The 21,907-nt window shown below is 41.5% G+C and overlaps 1 protein-coding gene across 1 annotated transcript in view; it reads left to right on the top strand.

The window, feature by feature from the left end:
• Positions 1-17,804: 17,804 nt before the first annotated feature.
• STON2 (stonin 2) overlaps positions 17,805-21,907 on the top strand; it is a 174,055-nt gene continuing 169,952 nt past the window's right edge. The window contains exon 1 of the mRNA XM_036735413.1: positions 17,805-17,937. The gene's annotated coding sequence lies outside the window, so the exon portion shown is untranslated. The remainder of the gene's footprint in view (positions 17,938-21,907) is intronic.

Here is a 21,907-nt window from a genome sequence, read left to right as displayed (position 1 = left end):
TGTCTGACCCTGGGCAAGTCATTTAACCCTGTTTGCCCTAGTTCCTCAACTGTAAAATGAGCTGGAGAAGGAAGTGGCAAACCACCGAAGTATCTTTGCCAAGAGAACACCAAATGGGGTCACGAAGAGTTGGACACAACTAAAACCATCAAACAAGAACAACGAAATATGCAAGGCACTGTAGATACAAAAAGAGGAAAATTAGGCAACCTCTTGGAGCTTGGCAGTGGCAGGGGGATGCATACAAAAATAACTATAACACAAGTTAGATTAAATATGTAGATGAAATCAGACATCCACGGATCAAACCTTCACTTCCCTCAAGGATGCTGGCTCAGGAGATCAGGAAAAGCCTAATGGAGGAAGTTAATACCTGAGTTGGCCTTTGAAGGAGTGGTAGAAACTCACTAGGTGAACATGGAAGTGTGCCACAGTCCATTCCAGCCACAAGGGGATGGTGTGTGCTAAGGCACAGGAGGCATAAAATAGGACTGGAAATGTATGTTGAATTCAAATTATGGAAAGATTTGATTGCCGAGCTAAGGAGTCTGTATTATTTTTTATTTCTTTGTTGAAAGCAGTGTGATGTAATGGATAAAGTATTAACCTGGGTTCAACTCTCACTACAGTTACTTACAGGCTATGTGACCCTAGGTAAAGCTCAGATGACTTTCCTTATTTGAGGTTCTCTGAGCCTCGGTTTTCTCATCTGCAAAACTGAGATAGTAACAGCACCTATCTCACAAGGTCGCTCTGAGGATGGAGTGGTGATAATACTGCTAGCCTTAGTGCTTTGTATAGTGCTTTAAGGTTTGCAGAACACTTTACAAATAATCTCTTATTTTATTTTCACAACAACCCTGGGAAGTAGGTGCTGTTAATATGCCCATTTTATAGATAAGGCAATCCAGGCAACCAGTGTTGCCCAGGGTCATACAGCTAGTAAATATCTGAGGCGGCATTCAAACTCAGGTCTTCCTGACTCGAAGTCATTCTATCTACTACACCACTTATCTGCCTAAGATGAGATAATGCTTGTAAAGCCCTACACAAATCTTAAAGTTCTATATGAATGTGAGCTATTTTTTTAATTTAGTAAGCAAGGTGGAGTCACTGAAAAGCAAGGTGGGGTCACTGAAATCATTTGTGTATAACTGGATCTCAATATTAGAAATATTACTTTGGCTGTGGTATGAAGGGTAAGTTGGACATGAGGGAGACTGGAGGCAGAGAGAACAGAGAACAGTTGATAGTTATAATAGTGCAAGTAGAGGTGGTGTGGATCTGAACCAGGGTCCTTGTAAAGAGAGGTGGGGAGGCAGAATAGAGGTAAGACAGATTTTAGAGGTAGAATCAACAATGTTTGGCAACTCACTATATTTTGGGAGTAAGGGAAAGGGAAGAGTCAAGGATGACTCTGGGAAGTCATTTAAGCCTGGTTCATTGAGTAAATGGTAGTGCCAACAACAGAAATGAAGAATTTGAGAAGGTGCACAGGTTTAGGAAAGAAGATGAGGAGTTGAATTTTATATTAAGTAAAAACAAAAAAAATCATATGTTATATATGAATTAGACTACTGTGGGGCAGGTTACTTTTACCATATGAATGAATGTGCTAATGAGATAGCCAGGTGGAAGTACCTAGGAGGCATTTGGAAATGTAGGACTAGAGCTCAGTGTAAGGGTTGGATATGTAGATTTGGAAGTCTTACACATGCATGAAAATTAGAGCCAAGAGGGGAGATGGGATTTTTCAAGTGAGAGAAAAAAAGGGTCAGGGATTCCCTGACAGACACCCCACCTGGAAGATTAAGAATACAGAATAAAAAGAGAGCCAAGAACATGGCCTTTAGGAATTCTCACATTTATGGCTTGGGAGGAGAAAAGAGAGACTGAGAAATAGCTTCCAGAAACATAGAAGGAGAGCTGAAATTGATCTGTGTCATGGAATCCAAACAAAGAGACTATCATAGAAGGAGGGATAGCCAACAGTTAGAGCCAGCATGGTGTGATGAGAGATGGTGTGATATCATGGAAAAATTACTGGAATTGGAGTCAGAAAACTGGGTTCTAATTTTTGCTCTGCCTCTTTATGTACTAAACGCATGACCTTGGGCAAATCATTTAATCTCTCTAATCCTTGATTTCTTCACACATAATTATTTTTGTAAGGCATACTTCATGAGATAGGTGTGAGGATTAAATAAGATAATGTATATAAACTGCTTTGTAAATAAAAAACCATTGACATCAATGTAAGCTATTATTATTATAAATGCTATAGTGTTCTATCCAAAATTCCCTATACAAGATGTGAAAGTCCCCAGTGACCCACTGATCAGGACTTTGTTCTAATATCTATGTTTTTATTTTAATAAGGTGAAAATCTCTTGCCTTGTCCTGGGTTGCCCCATTTGTACTAAAATAGAGGATGGCTGACAGTTCACAGCTGGTTCATAGACCTGGGTTAAACCCTTGAACCTGGTCTTGGAGTTTAAAAGGGAGTGCTGAGACCCAGAAGAATGATCACCCAAGCTGGGAAGTTAGACAGAAACAAGTGGCACACTCATGGACTTGGTTCCTTGGTGAGAAGTCTGCCTAGCTTTGCGCTCCTTCCAGGGAATCATGTGCATCAAAGAAGTGGTGGGAGATGAAGGGAACCAAAGGCATAAGTTTCTAAACCAAGCAGGAAATGGAATCACAGGTAGCAGCCAAGGACAGAGCCACAGTGAAGGAGTAGACCTGGAACTTGCCCTTCATTGGGTCTATGAATTAAATGGATTGTGCAGGTTTTGAGAAAGGTGTTGAGTCACCTTACTGCTGTTCTCTTGCAGGGGGGGCCCATGACCCAAGGAAGGTACTATAAATTTAGAGAACTTTAAAGGTCCCTGGAGGGCAAGAGTATGCTGGTGAATATTTAACAACTAGTTCTCTGGGAAGAAAAAAGTTTTTAAGTTTAAAACTTTGAAATTTAGTCTGCATTATTAATATTTTCTCTATTGCTTTCTTAAGTCGGGATAGTCAACAAAATAACAAACCCAGCCCTGATGTTTGCTCATTTCAGAGGTATAGATGTTCACACTGAAAATTCAACAATGGGTTCACAGGAGACAGTTGAACTGTCTCCAGTACATTCCTGATGGAAGGGAGGGTTGCTTTATTCTCTGATAAACCTGTGTGTGGAGGAAGGGTCACCAGGCTAGTATATGGAGGACCATATAAGTCCATGGGGGAGGTTAGGCTTACCAAAAGGGAAGGTGAGTTATTTTGACTACTTATGGACTCAAGCATGAACCCTCTGTATTTTACAGTTTTTGGCAGGTTAAATAAAGCACATTCTATAGTCAGTGTTAGCTTGAGTACTTATGTCAGTCCTAGGGAACTCTTTCCTTTTTTGTAGGGAACTAGACATCAACCAACGACAGTTAGGTGATACAGTAGACAGAGCATTGGGCCTGGACTCGAGAAGACTCATCTTCTTGAGTTCAAACACAGCCTCAGATACTTCCTAGCTGTGTGACCCTGTTTACTTCAGTTTCCTCATCTGTCAAATGAACTGGAGAAGGAAATAGCAAACTGTTCTAGTATCTTTACCAAGAAAACCCAAAATGGGATCACGAAGAGTCAGATACAACTAAAAAAAAGACTCAAAAAAACATGAGCCAAATTCTGATCATTCTAGGAGAAAATATAAGCCAAAGAGTAACTTGCATGAGAAACTCCCCCAAATTGAACCCAATTCATATAAACCCAAAGCTTCAGTTCTAGGTCGTGAGTTAGATAAGAAAGGTCAAAGAAGATGAAGACTGAATAGAAACTATTGACTTGGGCAATTAAAAGGTTTCTTATAATTTCAAAGAGAACATTTTCAGTAAAGTAGTTAGATAGATCAAAAGCTTTTATTAAGCACTTACTGTGTGCTGTGCTAAGCAGTGATAAGAGTTGCAGAGAACTGAGGAGTGAATAGGTGGTAAGAGAGAACAGACAGTGAACAAAGATTGCCGCATGGGAAGGGAACTTCCAGGTGTGTCCAGAGAAGGCAGTGTTTAGAAATTCTCCAGCATGTCTACAAAATCTGCCTTAAAATGCGGCCAAATGTGAAATTAATAGCAGACAACTAAATACCAGAGTCATTGTTGAAACCCACTAAAGGAATCAGGTGGCATGTAGGAAACAAAAAAAGGTGTGAATGGTATTTAGGAAGCATGTGAGAATGACTGGGATATGGAGTGAAGCTTATGAGGTAGGAGCTTCCTGAACATCTGGATTCAGATCCTGAAAAGAGCTATGATTTGATAACAATTAGCAACAAATCCAATAACATTACTGCTCCTATTTGTAGTGAGAAAGGATGGGACTGGATTTGTCTTTTTTAGTTGGATAATTTCAAATGATCGATGATGGTAATTATTATTGATTCATAATACCTACTGGTCTAGGGCATTATGCATATGATGTCGGACTCAATACTATCTTTGACTAATGGAACATTTTCTTATTAAAGGTTGGCATGTCATCTGTTTCTTGTATTTTCCTCTCTCTTCCTGAGACTTTAAGTTAATCTATGAATGACTGTTACAAAAGACTCCCTTTATCCATTTGCAGCCTCAAAGTTTGAAGTCTTCTTCATTCTCTTTTTCCATTTGTTATAACTGAAATCTATAAGCTTCCTCAAACGGGGAAACCTGAACCTCTTTCAAGGAATCTCATTTGATTAAAAGCCTGCTTGGAATGGTAAGAACCATCCACATTTTGAATTGTAAATAAGCTGACAAGCAACCTGTACTGAAATTGGATTCTCCACAAACAAACCCACAAACCAGAGACTCAGACACTTATTCCTTATTTTGGAGCTATTTTCCTATAATGGATATCCTTTAACTTGGATTCCCCAGCATGGCCTGATGAGAAAAGCATGGGAGTCAGGAAACAAGTTTTATCTTGAATAGCTATGTAACATGAAATTACTCTCTTTTCCTCAATTTTCTCATCTGTCAAATTGGGATATACACATACTTCCCTACCTACCTATAAAAGTCACTTTAAGACTTAAAAGGAGATAATAGCCTGGAAAGTACTTTGAAAAATTAAAATCACAGCTAAAGAATGAAATTATTTTTTATCATATTCTTTTAGGATAGGCACATCAATCAGTCAGCAAGCCTCCCATGATTTTACCTAGAGTTGTAGTTGGCAATGACTGTTATAAAAACAAAAGCAAAAAAAAAAAGGGAAATGAACTTTCGTTCATTCATTCATGTATAGTATAGAGTATATGGAGGACTGTATATGTCCTTGGGGGAAGCTAGGGTTTACCAAGAAGGAAGGAGAGTCATTTTAACTATTTATGGGTTCAAGTATGAATCCTCTGTACTTTGTAGGTTTTTTTTGTCAAGTTATATAAAGCATGTTCTATAATCAGTATTAGCCTGAGTATTGCCTCAGAGTCTAAAGCAGACCTATACAACTTAGCAGTAGGTAGGGGCTAAAATTAAAATAGGCTAAACTTCTTCAGGTTGCAGATAGATTAGTCCAGAGACAGACTGATGATGGTTGGTTGCCATGGGTCATGTGACAAACAGAAGAGTGCACAGTGGCAACCCTACATTTTGGGAGGGCCACCCAAAATTCTTTGGCTGGCCCTAGGGCCCTTTGTTGTGCTGGCCTGGTCTAAAGTTTAAAAAAGAATGTACATGAAACAGTTAACAGCACAATTACGTGTTGAACTGTGTGATACTGAACCTAACTATAATAGAATGTCAAGGCAACAAAAATTCTTATCAGTTGGAGTGGTTAGATAAAGTTCTGTGGAGGAGGTAGAACCTGAGCTGGGCTTTGAAGGGATGGTTCAGATTTAGATAATAACTCACAGGTGCACAGCTTTGCAAGGTTTGCAAAGCACTTTCCTCACAACAGCCATTTTTGCAAATATTGTTACCCTCATTTTACAAGTATCCCTCAACTCAGGGGGGTTCTTTCTCCTGGGAAGTTCTGACTCACATCAACACAGATTCATCTGAGGGGGATGTCCTGACCCCAAATAAGAAGGGTCAGTTTTCCTTTTCTGCAGTTCATTGCCCCACTTGGAATAAAATTTAGGGGAATTTATAAATCAAAGTGTAGGTATGATTCATGTGTAGGGTCTTCTAAAAAGTATATACGCATTTACCTTCTAGAAAATGTTTTGTTCAGTAGTGTCCGACTCCGTGTCTTCATTTAGGGTTTTCTTAGCAAAGACACTGCAATGGTTTTCCAATTCCTTCTCCAGCTCATTTTATAGATGAAGAAACTGAGGCAAACAGGGTTAAGTGGCTTGCCCAGGGTCACACAGCTAGCAAGTATCTGAGGCTAGATTTGAACTCAGGAAGATGAGTCTTCCTGACTCCAGACCTGGAACTCAATCCACTGTGCCATCTAGCTGCCCTTATCATTGGGGACCAATCAGGAGTTGCTATGTCATCCTAGCAAGGCACATATCACTCAGTAAAGAGCCAAAGTGCTTAGAGAAGTTCCTCTGATTACCCTTGTTACATATAAATTCAGAAACAGCTCATAAAGGTTAAACCACTTGCCCAAATTAAAACACCAGTAAGTATCAGAACAAAGATTCTGTTCTCTCCAGCATTTGTTCTACTTATACCATGATAATGCTTGCTTTCTTTATAGCCTGAAAAATGGAGGGTGTACAAGAATTCCAGGATGGAAGGAACAGTACTGGATTGGAATGCTATTCAATGGATTAGCAGCAGGAAACAAGCATGGTGTATTATAGGACAATGAAAATTCCAGTTTGACTAGAGCAGCAGGTGTTTATTGAAGATGAGGAGTAGGAAAATTTAAAGATTTAATAGAGGAGATGAAACGAAATGATAAAAGACTTAGGAAACCAGACAGAGGAGTTTGAACTTCATTTGGTAGAGAATAGAGAACCTCTGGAGGTTATAATGCGTGGGAGTAATGGGGGAATTACATGATTGACAGAAAGCAATCTTTAAGGAAGATTAGTCTGGCAGAATGTATGCTGGATGTATTGGAGTAGATGGGGGAGGGGAGAGAAACCATGGATAAGGAGTTATAGTAATCTAGGTATGAGAGATTTAACTGGAATGGCGATGGTCTAGGAATAAAGAGGAAGGAGAGAATGGAGGAACCATTTCTAGGAAACAATAGGACTTACTGACAAATTAGTTTAAGGAAATGAAGAATATATCAAAGGTGGTTTCAAGTTCAGGTGAGTCAGAAAATGATTCTATTGGCAGAGCCTGGAGAGTTTGGAGAGGAAGACTGGAAATAAAATTAGTTTGAGGGGGAAGATGACAACATGAATGGAGTGCTTATCTAATTTGCAGCTGACTGACTCAAAGGTGGGAAAGATAGGTAATGTGTTAGATAACAGAATTAGGATCCAAACAAATCTCAATGGACTCAAAGGATAGACCTAGAGATAAATGTAGAGTCCTGCATTTAATATGCTTTTTAAATGAGCAACTGAACAGAACCAGGGAGACATGATTATACAGCAGTTTATGTGGAAAAAGATATGGGATTTGCATGAACTGCTAGTTCAGTTTGAGTCATCAGTGGGAATGACAGCCACAAAACCTAATGTAACTCTCTGGCAAATGAGGACAGATGCGCCAACTTCAATCTCAGATACTTATCAACGATTTCCATATTTCTACATTGCCTCAGGCCATATAAATCCAGCAACAACTGAATTTAGAGTATATCTAGAGTACTGAGTTCAGCTCATCCACAAAACTCCAAAGCTTCAAATCAGCATTTAACCATAGAACATTTATGTATTCAGGACAGTAATGGGACAGAGAAGGGGTTACTCTACCACCTCCTCTAGAAAAAAATCAGGAAGCATTTATTGCCCATCTTTCTGGTGAGTACAGTTTATAAATCCCTCCCTCTTCCCACCATAGTTTCATCTCCATCTCTACCCAAAAAGGCTCATACCCATTGGGAAAGTCTGAAGGAATAGTCAAATGTCTGGGGAGCACTGCTGGATGAGTCCTGTGACAAATACAGCTTTTACATCCTCATTTTCCAGGCTGTTCCACCTGTTCACCATATTTCCAACCTGGCCCCTATAGATCCCAGCTTGCCTTAGAAGTGCTAATAACCTTTTGCCCTGGAAACAGTTGTTTCCTGAATATTCCACTCTCTTAGAAGCCATCTCTTCTTCCTCTTCAGTTATTCTTCCAGCTCTCCTGCCCTGGTCCTTTTTGATCATGTACATTCAGTCCACATTATTCTGTGAAAAGTTGTTTTTTCCTTCTTACACTATCTGCTACAGAACAATTGGTATGCATCTTTCCTCTTCTTATCCCTCCACCCCTCTCAAGAGGCAGGAAAGGAGAAAAAGCTCAGCCATCTGTCAGCTCTTATACATGTCTGCTACACTAATATTCCTTTAATCTTTATTAATAGGAAAATGGTGCCAAGAACAAGGGAGGAGAAAGTCATATCACATTCATTATGCCCTGCTCAAAAAGTATCTGGAGTTTTATGTTTAGTTCTTGGGGCTGAAAATCAGTGTTGTATAGTGGTAAGAGAGCTATCCTCAGAGCCACAAAAGTCAAGGCTCAAGTCCACATTTGTGATACATGCCTTACCCTAGGCAGGTCACTTAACCTCTCCATTCTCAATAGGCATTTCTCTAAGACCACAAAATTACAAAGAAGGTGCTAACCAGCATTGGTAGAGGGAACTTCCTCATCTGGAGGCTCCCTAAAGCTATGATATCACAGACCCTATCCTTATCCCTACCTGCAGACTACTTTTTAGGAGAGATATTAACAAACAGGAACACATATAGATGATCCCAACCATGATAATGAGGGTACTCTAAAACTATGCCATATAAGGATCAGTTGAAGAAAAATGGAATGTTTAACCTGGAAGAAGACTTGTTGACAACATGATTGAGATCTTCAAATGTTTGTCTTATAAAAGAAAGATTTGATTTATCCTGCTTGGTCCTAGGGGACAGAGCTAAACCAATGAATGGAAGTTACAAGGAGGTAGATTTTGACTCAGAATAAGGAAAAAACTTCCTAACAAAGCTATCCCAAAATGGAATGGATGCACTAACAGAAAGTATTGAGTTTCCTCTTCTCTATCTCTCACCAGACTGCACTTGGGACTTTTCCACCATGCCCCTGAAATCCCTTCATCCTGGAAGATCATTTTAGCCCTGAAATTCACTCCTTAGAAGTACTTTCTACTCTTGTAGCCCCTCCCTCTGATTGGATGGTACTTCCCAGAGCTTCCATTTATAGAGTGTGGCCCAGCCAGCCATTTCTTTGTTTCTCACCAGGCTGTACTCCAGATTTGTCCATCACGTTCCCTCAACTGGGTGCTTTCCATCCCTTACCCTCTCCTTTTCAGCTTCCTTTTATGCATTGTCTTCTCCCCTTGGAATGTAAGCTACTTGAGGGGAGGGACTAACTTTTTTTGTTCATAGTCCTATCCCCAGTGCTTAGCACAATATCTTTCTCATAGTAAACATTTAATAAATGCTCATTTACTGACTGACTGATTTTCCATCACATCAAGCTGAGGCAGGAGATGTTGAAGTTTTCACAGATGTTGAAGTCACAATTCACCTCTTAGGAAAAGGGTAACTAAATGACTCCAGGCTCTTTCCAACTCTGAGGTTCTATGATGAGTCATGTTTTAGGCATGTTGGATTTGCTTGGCTAAGTGGGGAGATTCTATAGGCTAAAAATCAAAGGTGAAGATTGAGATTTGAGACATCCACATAGAAGTGAGAGTTGAAGCACAGAAGTAATCATACATATAATAATACTCTCATTTGCATAGTATCTTATATTTGTATAGTACTTTATAATTTTCTAGGGACTTTCACATTTGACCTTCACGACAATTATGAAATAGACCAACAGGTAGCATTAGTATCACTTTATAGCTGGGGAAACTGAGGCCCTGGAAGGCTAAATGATTTGTTTCTGATCTCATAGCTAATGGGTCAGTCGACAAACATTATTAAGTGCTTTCTAGACACTAAGTGGTGAGGATACAAGGAAAGGCAAAAACAACTCCTGACTTCAAGAAGTTTACATTTGAATGAGAGAGGCTAGGCACTAGGTTCATAGATAAATGGAAAGTTGATAGTAATTTCAGAGGTAAAGGTCCTAGTAGCCAGAGGGATGGGGAAAGGACTCCTACACAAAGTGAGATTTGCACTTGGTCTTGAAGAAATCCAGGGAAGCTGAGGGGCACAAGTGAAGAGGGAGAACATTCCAAGTATGGAAAACAAGCAGTGTAAAGGCATGGGAGATGGGAGATGAAGTTTTATTAAAGCAGCTGCATGCAATGAGATCAATTTGACTAGATAAGAGAATAAATGAAGGAAAATGATTTAGCATAAGTCTGGACAAGTAGATCAGAGGTGGGCTGTGAATGGCTTTAAATGCCAGACAATGGAATTTGTATTCCCTCATAGAGGTAATAAGCAGTGGAATGACATGGTCCAACCCACCTACATTTTAGGAATATCACTTGGTAATGCCTGAGAAAATGGTTTACACAAAGCTGTTGTAGTGAAAGCTTGATTGCAGTGAATTAAGAAGGTAAATGGATGGACAGGAAGTAGAGACAATGAGTATAAATGGTTAGTTTGAGGAATTCAGTAGTAAAAAAAAAGAAACTTGGAACACAGCTAGAAAAAAAGCTGTAAAAATCAGTTAGGGCACAGGAGGGCCTGAAATGTAACCTCCCTCACAACACTTTTTTAAACTTTCAGTCAAAGCTCTCATTGTAGGGAACTCTCTGAAAAGGAAGAATTCCAAAGAGACCAGCCAAGATGGCCTAGCAGAAAGAAGCACTATAGCCGATCTCTTCCCCATAACTATTCCATGAAAATTAAAAAGTGGACCAAATTTTCACCAGGAAATACAAGAGAAAAAACTACAGTAAGTCATTTTTTCCAGGCCAGGTTTGCATATGGAGCTAGAAAAGTATATGACACTGGGGACAGAGTCCATCTAGGAGAAGCAACATAAAGCATTCCAGGGTAGGGACTGAACCAAGCTGTGCAGTAGGGCAAGAAGAGGTCCCAGATCTAACACAGGAGGGCCCCATTAGGAATGTGCTCATGTGAGAGATCAGTGAAAATTAAGTTTCCACAGAATAATTAATGAAGTGTCATCTTGAACAAAGAAGGGAATGAAAATTAACTAAGGCAGTAGACCCAGCCAATCAGAGCAGAGCTAGTAGTTTTCTGAAAACCACAAATTCAGGATATAGGCAGAATTGGTCTAAACCGGCCAAATAACAGTCAGGGTTGAAGAAAGAACTGAGTCAAATGGCTACCATGCATGCTTAGTTGGCTAATTTAATATTACCTTACTAACCCACAGGGAGGAGTTTTCCACCATTTTTGAACATGGGACATATGTTGAGGCGGGGAACATACCAAGGAGTTACATGTGAGGGGTGTATAGGGAAGAATGTAATGCAGAAGGGAGTGGACCAATTCGTTCTCTGAAGGGAGGTACTGAGCTGATGCTGCATTAATCTGTGTCGGTCTAACAGAATAAAACTGGTCTCCTGTATTCCCCATTCCCTCTTCCCAAAGAAGAGTGAGGCCCACTCCTGGCTAGGAATGTCAGCCCAATTCCTTTGGATTCCTCAATAATAATAAATTGCCCTTGATACCTAAATCTCTGTGCCAACCATGTTTCTAACAGCTCCTAAATGTTTAACAATCAACTTTCAGGGAAAAAAAAAGTATGCATGACATGCTTTTAAGTTTAATCTGCATTATTACCATTTTCTCTCACTTTCTTAGGTCTAGACAATCCACAAAACGATAAATCAAGCCCTGATTTGGAGTGTTTGCTGATTTCTGATGTGCGAATGCTCAAGTTGAAAGTTTAAGTTGGCTCTTGAAAGCCAGTTAGAGCTGGCTTCAGCACACCCCAGGACCTGACCTTGTGTAAGCAGCAAAAACAAGGAGCCAAGCTCCTGGAAGCTCTGTTGCTCACTGCCCAATTCTGGATCACAGATTCAATTCAGATGGAGGAGGGGACCTGTGCCTGGGTGTGGCATTACAGGACAAGCAGTGATTTAAGGCCCTCAGCTATGTACTGAGCAAGAAACATGTATGGAAGGAAGTAGCAGTTGTATGACTTTAATCCTGGGAGCAGAGTGGAGTGTCATATCCAACCCAGCACAGTCTCAAACCTTCAGCTGAATAACCAGGGCAGGAAGCTCAGACCAAAGGGGAGCCTGGAGCTCTGTCACTGAACCCTTAGAGTTTTCCATTTAGCTAATGGCGATGGCCGAGTCCAGCAGCAGTATACAAGAGTTCCAAGCAGTGTTTTACTTATATCGCCCCCCCCAGAACAGGAACTTGCAGAGCTCAGACCAAGAGGGTAGCACTCAGATTTCACCCTGGATTAGACCACTTTGGGCACACTGAAGGACTACAGATCCCTTGCCTGAGATGTCTCAGATCCTAGAATGACACTCAATTCCCAAAGAAAGCAGTAGCAGGACCTAAGAGAACACACAACAGGACCAACTATGGCCCAAACATTCTCTCCAAAAGTGCACACAGCGGTCCTGACAGTTGGAAGTCAGAAACCAAGGCTAGGAAGAATAAGCAAACAAAAATAGAATTCCACCAATAAGAGCCATTATGGTGACAGGGATGCATGCTCAACAAACCCAGAAAAAAAAGAAAAACTCCAAAATATCTACAAGCCAAGACACAAATTAAAACACAGCCTGGGTACAAGTTCAACTAGAATTCCTGTGATATATGAAGCAAGAATTTTTTTAAAGAGCTCAAAATTATTTTATAAATGAAATGAGAGAGCTAGAGGAAAAAATGGAAAAGAAATGAGAACACAAGAGGAAAAAATTGGGAAAGCAATGGGAGCCAGGGAAGAAAAACTTGGAAAGAGAATTAACAGCTTGGAACTTTAAAGGGGGACTGTTTCTTTCCTTAAACATAGGCTTGATTCTGAAAGGAAAAATGCAACTTAGGGAAAAGCAGCGGAAAAGAAGGTAGAGGAGGTCAAGAAGAAAGTGCATTTTTGTTCTTGGGACAATATCATATTAGGGTAGAATGATAATGGACAATTTAAGAAAAGTAATAGAAGTTGAGGGTATATCCCTGATCCTTCAATACCAGCTAAAATGCTTCTTCCTTCATAAAGCCTTATCTAACCATTTTTCCCCATTCAGATATCACATAGTATTTTGCTTGCATCTCTTGTATAGACTTATTATGCAATGTTTTGTATCATAGCTATGCTTGCATGGGTCATATGGGTCAGACTGTAAGTTCAAATAGAGAAGGAACTTGGGATTTATCTAAGTCTTTTATCTTTCCTAGGGCCTTGTACATTTCTCTCCATACAGTAGATGCTTAAAAAATGGAGGGCAATTCCCAGGATGTCCAACAGAACAGTTTTTGGTGACATTACCAGAGAAAGATTAATAGATTAAATAACTGGTCTAGTCCAGTATGAGATTTCTGACATATGGCAGCCATTGTTTCCTCCTAAAGATACCACATCTCTTGGCACTCTCTCCTATGCTGACTGTTCCTTATGGATAAAGATGAAAGAGACCTTAAAGAAAATGTAGCCCGACCTCCTTGTTTTCCAGATGAGAAGACTGAGGCCCATTGGGTTTACATGACTTAATCAAAGTCACGCTGGTGGCAAGCATCAGAGGCAGGGTTTGAATGAAGGCCCTCTGATTCCAGGATATAAAAACTACATTCTTTCATATAGACCTCTGACACCCTGGCCGGGAGTTGTGGGCAATCTCCTTGTTTATTACTACCACTTTTAGACCCTTCATCTATTACCTCCATTCAGCAAACCATCTATCCTTCTTAACCTTTTTAAAATTCCATGAGCTCCCAGTTTCCCAGCTTCCTCAATTCCTATGACTTCTGTTTGCAATCTATCTTGACCCTTGGATTTAAGTGAAGGAGGGCTATGCAAAGTCACCAGCCTTACTATCTCTTCTAGAGACATCTGGGTCCAGCAGCAGGACATAGATGAAAATGACTGGAGATGGCCCTGGATGCAGTGGGAGAACTTGGCCTTTTTAAGCTAAAGTCTTTATCAGGTCTCAATTTGACTGGGATAACACTTATTTAGTGATTTACTCCCTGACCCCATCCACACACTGAATTTACCCCCAGGTAAGAGAATTCCTAGCTTTGGTTCTATTGGATCAGCCACTCAAACACCTGGTAATAATGTCAACCCAAATTAAATTCCTGGCCTAGGTTAGGAACAGGGACAGAACTTCAGCAAATTAAATTTTGTTTCAGCTGATGCCTAAATCCACTTCCCACCTTTTGTTGAAAGTTCTCTTCACAAGTACAAATCAACCTACTTCCTGCCTAAATTACTTTTCATGAGAGGCAAGGGGTTTGCCTATAACCAGTCTGTCACTTCTTCCAATGGGAAATCCGCTGTTTGCCAATTAATATGGGCAGAAGAAAACTTGGCTGTTCTTGCTGCCTGAGTTCTGGGCACAGAGGCTTCTCAAAGTAAATGACCTTATGCCTTACCCTTCAATAAACCTGAGAATAATGGAATGTTATCCCATCTGAATTCCTTCAAAGTGGAGCAGGGCAGTTTTTCAAAAAGCTCTTTACTTCCCCGACAAGGCAAATTATTGGCTCAAGGGCTATCCTGTCAAATCTGAGAACTTATTAGATGGAAAAATAGTATTAAAATGCTAATATAATGGCTTTCCAAAATATAAATATGTCTAAACTTAAGAACCTTTAAAATCTTATGAATGAACGATAAAACAATTAAGTACTTAGTATGTACCAGGCACAGAGCTAAGTGCTAGAGATATAAATGCAAAAATTGCAATAGTCCATGCCCTCTGGGAGGTTACATTTAAGTGTATGTGTGCGTGTGTGTGTGTGTGTGTGTGTGTGTGTGTGTGTGTGTGTAGATTGCACATTTAGAGGAAGGAAAGGGAATTTTTGTCTGCAGAGTCACAGGGACAGGGACAATCATGCCCTTGATTTGATGACTGTGCCTAAAGCATGAGGTAGAAAATTGGAGATCAAAGGTATATTGGTCAATGACAGGGCAGATGGCAAGATGGACTGGATGGTTGGGTGGTGAAGCATGAACTTCATATCTATCAAGCTAGATCTAGGATATGGGTTCCATTTTACAGCAGTTGTGCCTTGACCACATATCAAATCTATACGTACTTATTAAGTGCCTAATATATGCCAAGCACTGTGCTAACCTCTGGGGATAAAAGAAAGGCAAAAACAAAACTTCCTGATCTCAGGGAGCTCACAGTCTTAATGGTGTTACTTGTATTTATGCCCTTCTGCTTATGAACTCTGTGAGAGTTTGTTCTTTTCCATGACTACATATTTGTCGTAATGGGCGACAGGCTTCAGGGGGGAAATGTCTTGTTTCTTACTATGACATTTTGGTAAATGTCTTTATTTTGAACTAGTTATGACCTCTGGATCACTTCTGAAAGGAAACACAAAACGGTTGACTTGTGGGCCATAGTTTTATGAATGAAGACCCACAGAATACCTTGAACCTGGGATAGCTGTCAGGGTGACCTAATCTGCCAATGTAAGTGGGGGGGGGAGGAGGTGCCAGGGAGGGGAGGTAACCCAGAGGAGCCCATACTGTTGGCTTACTTTGTTCTAAAATTATCTGTCAAGGTGCCAGGGGAGAGAGGTAGGTGCAGTGAACTGATGGAATTGGCATAATAAGACCTAAAGGAGAAAACAGATTTATAAATATTTTAAAACAAGGGCTTAGCATAAATAGGAATAAGAAAAGCTGAGGTGCAGTAACAGAAGGAATACCTTGTTTAATTAATACGAATTAATTAAGCACTTACTATGGGTCAGGTCCTGTGCTAATTATTGCATATACAAAGGGGAAAAAGTGAAATAGTACTTGCCCAAAGACATTTTGTGTATAAAAAGGATATGCAAAATATTTATCAAATAAATAAATACAAGATAATTTTGTCAGGGAGACAGTTGAGTGGATTAGTCAAGGCCCTGTAGGTGATGAGCCTTGAGCTGAACTTTAAAGGAAACTGGAGGATTCTAAGAGGCAGAGGTGAAGGGAAAGCAAATTCCAGGCATGAGAGACAGTCTGTGTCGAGGCTCAGAGATGAGAGAGGGGATATTTTTTATGAAGAGTGGCAAATAGGCCAGTATACTTGGAAGGGAGAGTACTTAAAGGAATATGATATGTAAGATACCTTAAAAAGTTCATAGATCTGGAAAAAACTAGAAAGGCCTTCTAGTCCCATCTCCCCTCCCCTTATTTTACAGAGGACAATATTGAGACTAAGGGAGATTAAGTATCTTGCCCACAGAAGAAGGGTCGGAGGTAAGATTTTTGAACCTAAGTCCCCTGACTCCAACATTTTGGCTCTTTATCATACCACTTCCAGGTGTCTGGAGCCAGAGTTTAAAGGGCTTCAAATACTAGAGGAGTTTTATTTTGTTTAGAGGCCAAAGGGAGCCATTGGGACTCAGTGAGCATGGGCATTAGGAGGTCATACTTGTGTTTTAGGGATATCAATATAGTACTTGTGTGGAGGTTGGATTAGAGATGGGAGAAACTTGAGGTGGAAATACACTTCATTGTATTGGGATTTCACTGTTTTGTGTCCACTGTTTTGGAGTCTCTGTGCCTAAAATTCAGGCAAGAAGAACAGCCAAATTTTCTCCTGCCTGTGTTTTCAATTTCACTTTTCATGTGAAAATGTTATTTATTATTAGAGCTATAACTAGACATTCTAGCACATACTGTAAACATCATCAAAATGCTGTGGGGAAGCAATCTAAATGGCACCCTCATATCAGCTTTGTGTCTGAAGGTTTGGAACTGGGGGACACAAGTCATGTACAAAAAGAAACTCTTAGACACTGTCCACAGCAGAGACTCCGAGACATCACCGGAGACATCTGGGAGAGGAGGCAAGATTGGACGAGGTAGGGAAGGAGCTTACCTAGGATACAGTTGCCTGGAAGAAGCTCTCATATGGTAGTTTCCCATTTTAACCAAAATATTATGCCTAATTAGATGCTAGGCTTAATTGTACAGTGCCGTCACTGCTCTCTAAAGAGCGGATAACTGATCACCTAGCTCTACTCCCTACCTCAAGACCCAAAGCTCTATGTCAGCAGGAACCACGTCTTAAACAGATTCATAGGAAGCGTTAGGGCTCACAGTATCTAGCATAGTGCCTTATACACCGTGTGCATGCGTGTGTGTGTGTGTGTGTGTGTGTGTGTGGGAAGGGGGTCCTAGGCATAGAATATTGGGTGCAATATGCGTGCAAGTATATAATAGTGAGGTGGAAAAGCTTAATTGGAGCACTGGTCATTCCAGTGCCTGGAACCACGTGGGGTAGAGAGTACTCTGCATCCTCAGTGTTTTACAAGCTGGCACGCAGGGACAGTGTGGGTGGGAACTGCTTAGACATGATCGTATTCCCCGCCCCCAGTCCCCGCCATCCCCACCACGCACACACAGGTGTCACCGCCCAGGAGTCCCTCAGTTCTGGCCTGAGCCGCGATCTGGACAGTTACGCAACTACGGATTAAGAGGAAGACTTGGGAACACAGAAAAACCCCGAGGGTCTCCCCTGCCCCGCATCCCTACTCCTCCTGCTTGGCTTCCTGCACTGCCCAATCAGGTAGCTCCTCCAGCTTCTGCTCTGGCCAATCAGGAGCGGCGGGAGCGAGGCTGGGGTTGGGAGCAGGGAGCCCTAGCCCTGGGCTCAGAGCGCAGTCGGAGCACTCACTCTCCACGATTCTTCTGCCGGGCGCCTGTGGACTGCATCGCCACTGCCACCGCTGCTACTGCTCTGTGACTTCTCTGCCGGCGTCCGTGGACCCTGCTGGCAGTTCTCAAGGTAACCGCAGCCCTGCCTTCCCAGGTACCGCCACCCCTTCGCTCGCTCCTCGTAAACCTTAGAAGTGTCTCTAGAGACCCGAGGGAAAGGCAGGTGGAGCTAGGGGAGAGAGAAGGGACGTCTGCTAGGTCCTAGTGCCATTGAGGTTCCCTTCACCTCTGGCTCTTCCTTCCACGGACCCGAGGAAGCGAGCTTTGCTCCTGCTCGCTCCTCTGGCTACTATTCTAGCGTCTGCTTCCCCCAACCAGTCTGGGTGCCTGTGTTCGGGCTAGAGCTTACTGTGAATCTGGTTCATCTGAGTGTGTAATTCATAAGGGGGCGACGGGACGGTGGGAAGAAAAAAAAAGTGTTAGGAATGGGGGTTAGGAAGCAAGGTGTCCCCAAGGACCCTCACCAAACTCCCCAGACGCCCGTCCAGGGTACTGCTACGGCCGGCTTAGAGGGATGGTAGAGCTGCGCAGGGGTGAATAATTCAAGCGGGGGGTGGGTTGAAAAGAAAGCTGGAAGGCACGTTTGTTAGCGTGACCTCCCCTAAGGGAGATCTGGAAGTGCTGAAAATTCCCTCCCTTGGGGTGTGTGTGTGTGTGTGTGTGTGTGTGTGTGTGTGTGTGTGAGTGTGTGTGTGTGTGTGTACGCGTAGGGTCTGTTCAGAGATTGCTGGGCTTAGCAGGTGACCGACTAGACACATTTCCCTCTCCTTGGCTCCTTCTGCTTATTATTCTCCAGTGCTTTGTCCTGGAGCACCTCAGCGTCTGTCTCTCTCTTTAGTGATGCAGACGCCAGCAGCTGCTCTCAGTCCCACTGCCTACTTGTCATCGGAAAGAGACTGGCTCTGGTAATGAGGACTCAAACCTTCCTTTTGCTGAAACCTCATAGCCTTGTTTCTGGTGGTCTTCTCTTCAACATTCCCTCTCTGTCCATTGTGCTTATACCTTCTGCTTGCCAAGTATAAGGAGAAGGAAATGCATATTTATTTAACACATCTAAACTATAGCTTCCTTCCAACTGGTCTGGTTGTCTTTTGGAGCTAGAGTTATGAGTGGATCTGCTTATCTGAGTGTGTAACACCAGAGGGGGGCAGTGGGACGGTGGGGGTGAGAAAAGTGCATTTGTTTGCATGTCCCCTTCAGCAAAGGAGCTGCTGAAAGCCAGCTTCCCATCAAGAAAACAAGCTCTCTTGATGCCCCTACACAGAAGGGAGCTGGCAGTGCGGGATGGACGTGTGAGTGAATCATTAAGAATGGTATTTGGAAGCTGCTGGCACCTCTACCTGAATCAGCAAATGTTCTCTACCATTTCTCAATTTGTATGACTGGCTATCACTATTCCTCCAGGCTTGAATACATAAGTGTGAATGCTCCCTTTAGCTTAATATACTGCAAATGTATTTCCACTATTTGGGAGAGGGGCAAGGGGAGAGATGGAAAAAAAAATCTTTTCCTACAGTCATAAATTTTACCTCTGTTAGAGAGATCTTACAGGTCAACTAGTCCAACCCCTTCATTCTACAGATAAGGAAACTGAGGCCTAGAATGAAATGTTTGGCCTGAGCTACACAGACAGTTAATGGGAAGCTGAGATTCAAACCCAGACCTCTTCATTTAAAATGCAGTGCTATTTCCACTATCTTGTTCTGTTTTATTCCAAATTCCAAACATCAAATTATAAAAACAAGAGGATTTGAGTGTCCTTTTGGCTCTTCTTAGCTCTTTACTCCCTTCCTGTTTGAGGCCAGATAGAATTAGATAATTCTCTTGGCTTTATTCTCCTTCTCCATAATGTATGTGTTTCTGTTGAAATAATTCTTTCCCTCTTTGAAACTTGTCTCTGTGCAGCCTCATTTTTAAAAGATGTACCTAAAGAGCAAGCCAGGATTCAACTTGTGGCCCTGGGCCTGCCTAAGCTCTTCACTTTTGTGTGACCCAGAGCCAACTAGGAAAGAAAGGGGCATTGCCATTTGTATTCATGTTGTGATTAAAAGTTACATTACATACTTTGAAAATGCTAAAATATTAGAATATAAAGACATACAAAAGGGCTTTCATCAACTAGCAATAGAAAAGACATGTTTTGATGCCTCATTGAATTGGAAATAGAAATTTGGGGTGGGGTAAATTTAGGAAAGACTAATCAGTGAAGGATTTTGTTGATGACACTGGTGTATTCTGGTTCCTAGGAGCAAATGTTTAAAGCTGTATTACTCCTTTCATTTGTAATTTCAAGTGTTCTGGCCAGTTACGCATATGCCCTGATGATTTGATTCATTTATGTATCACTGTTTCCTGTTTCTTTTCCTTGCTTAATCCTGTAAGTTGTTCAAACAAACATCCTTGCCCTGTTTATTTTTTTTAAAACCTAAGATATCAACATGTCGCAGCTTCAGTTAGTATTCTTAAATTCTTCTCTCTCTCTCTCTCTCTCTCTCTCTCTCTCTCTCTTTCTCTTGCACACACACACACTCACACACACTCCCTCCAAGGCCTTCTGGTCATTCCTATTCTTTTGGGAAACAGTAGCAAGAATATGTGCATTTAAACATGCTTTCCCTATGCAGGAAAATGGGTAAAAGGGATTGGTAAAATATTACATTTCAAGTAGGGAGTTAAGTTTCTGATTGAGCAAGTATTGGAATATGCGCACAGTATTTTTTATGCTTCATAGTCATAGGTTTTTTAGTATTGTGAAGCATGAAGCACCGATTCAGTCCTTGTTGATGTTTATTACATCTGACCATCAAAGTAGAACAAAGGTACCCAATGAATGATAGAAGCAAGACTGACGGTGATGTAGTAGAAAGAATTCTAGAGTTGGAGAAAGAAGTTAATAACTCAACAAACATTTATTAAGGGCCTACTATGTGACAGGCACTGTGCTGAGCACTGAGAATACAAATAAGAAAAAGATAGTCCTGCCCTCAAGGAGCTTACAGTCTAATGGGGGAAGACCAAACACCAAAAAGAGGTTGGAAAAGATGTAGGGATATGTGGGGGGAGGGGAGGGGATGGGTTGGGGAGGGCAGATATCTTCTTCCATGGAGTTGAAACCGCCCTGAGCTGCAGGTAGATGTGAGATAGATTGAACTGAGAGTCCAATTTCCATCCTTTATATAGGAAGGTTTTAGGAGGAGTTTGGTAACTCCACCCTCCAGCCTCCAGTTAGAGGGTGGAGGTATTTGGCTTTGAGTTAACTGCTTGGTGACTAGATTAGAAGTGATATGTTTACCCCTGGATGGGCACCTTGTTCTGTGGAGTTGAAACCAGGCACAGCTGAAGATACAAAGTAGTATTCTTAAATTCCCTCTCTCTCTCTCTCTCTCTCTCTCTCTCTCTCTCTCTCTCTCTCTCTCTCATACACACACACACACACACACACACACACACACACACACACACAGAGCTTGATCCCTTATTAGCTGTGTGACCCTAGGAAGATTGTTTAACATCTTTTAAGATTGGTCTTCTCATCCAGAAAATGGAGACTATAACCATCATAGGGTCATTTTATAAATGGTAAAAAGCTATATAAATATGTATTATTATTATTGCATAGTGTGATTTGATATACAGGCTTCTATTCTACACCCCCCCTCCCAGGTATTTCTCCTACCACCTCTCAATGGTGCCAGAAACTGTACCATGAGCAATCTGTTCCTTTGGATTTTTGTTGTTTGGTTGTGTCCTGCTCTTCCTGACCCCATTTGGGGTTTTCTTGGCAAAGATACTAGAGTGGTTTGCCATTTTTCTTTTCCAGCTCATTTTAGAGATGAGGAAACTGAGGCAAACAGGATTAAGTGACTTGCCTGAGGCCAGATTTGCATTTAGGAAGTTGAGTCTTCCTGATTCCAGGCTTGGCACTCTATCACTGTGCCACCTTGCTGCCTTTATTCCTTTGGCTGTTAAAGGCTTCCCCCCCCCCCCCAAAAGCCATTTATACAAATGCAAACATTCTTGGAGGGGCAACACCTTAGGCC

This window comes from Trichosurus vulpecula, chromosome 8 (genome assembly GCF_011100635.1).
Source record: "Trichosurus vulpecula isolate mTriVul1 chromosome 8, mTriVul1.pri, whole genome shotgun sequence".
In the NCBI taxonomy this organism is placed as follows: Eukaryota; Metazoa; Chordata; class Mammalia; order Diprotodontia; family Phalangeridae; genus Trichosurus; species Trichosurus vulpecula.
Note: the sequence above shows the minus strand (reverse complement) of the source record. Positions and strands in the feature narration are given on the sequence as shown.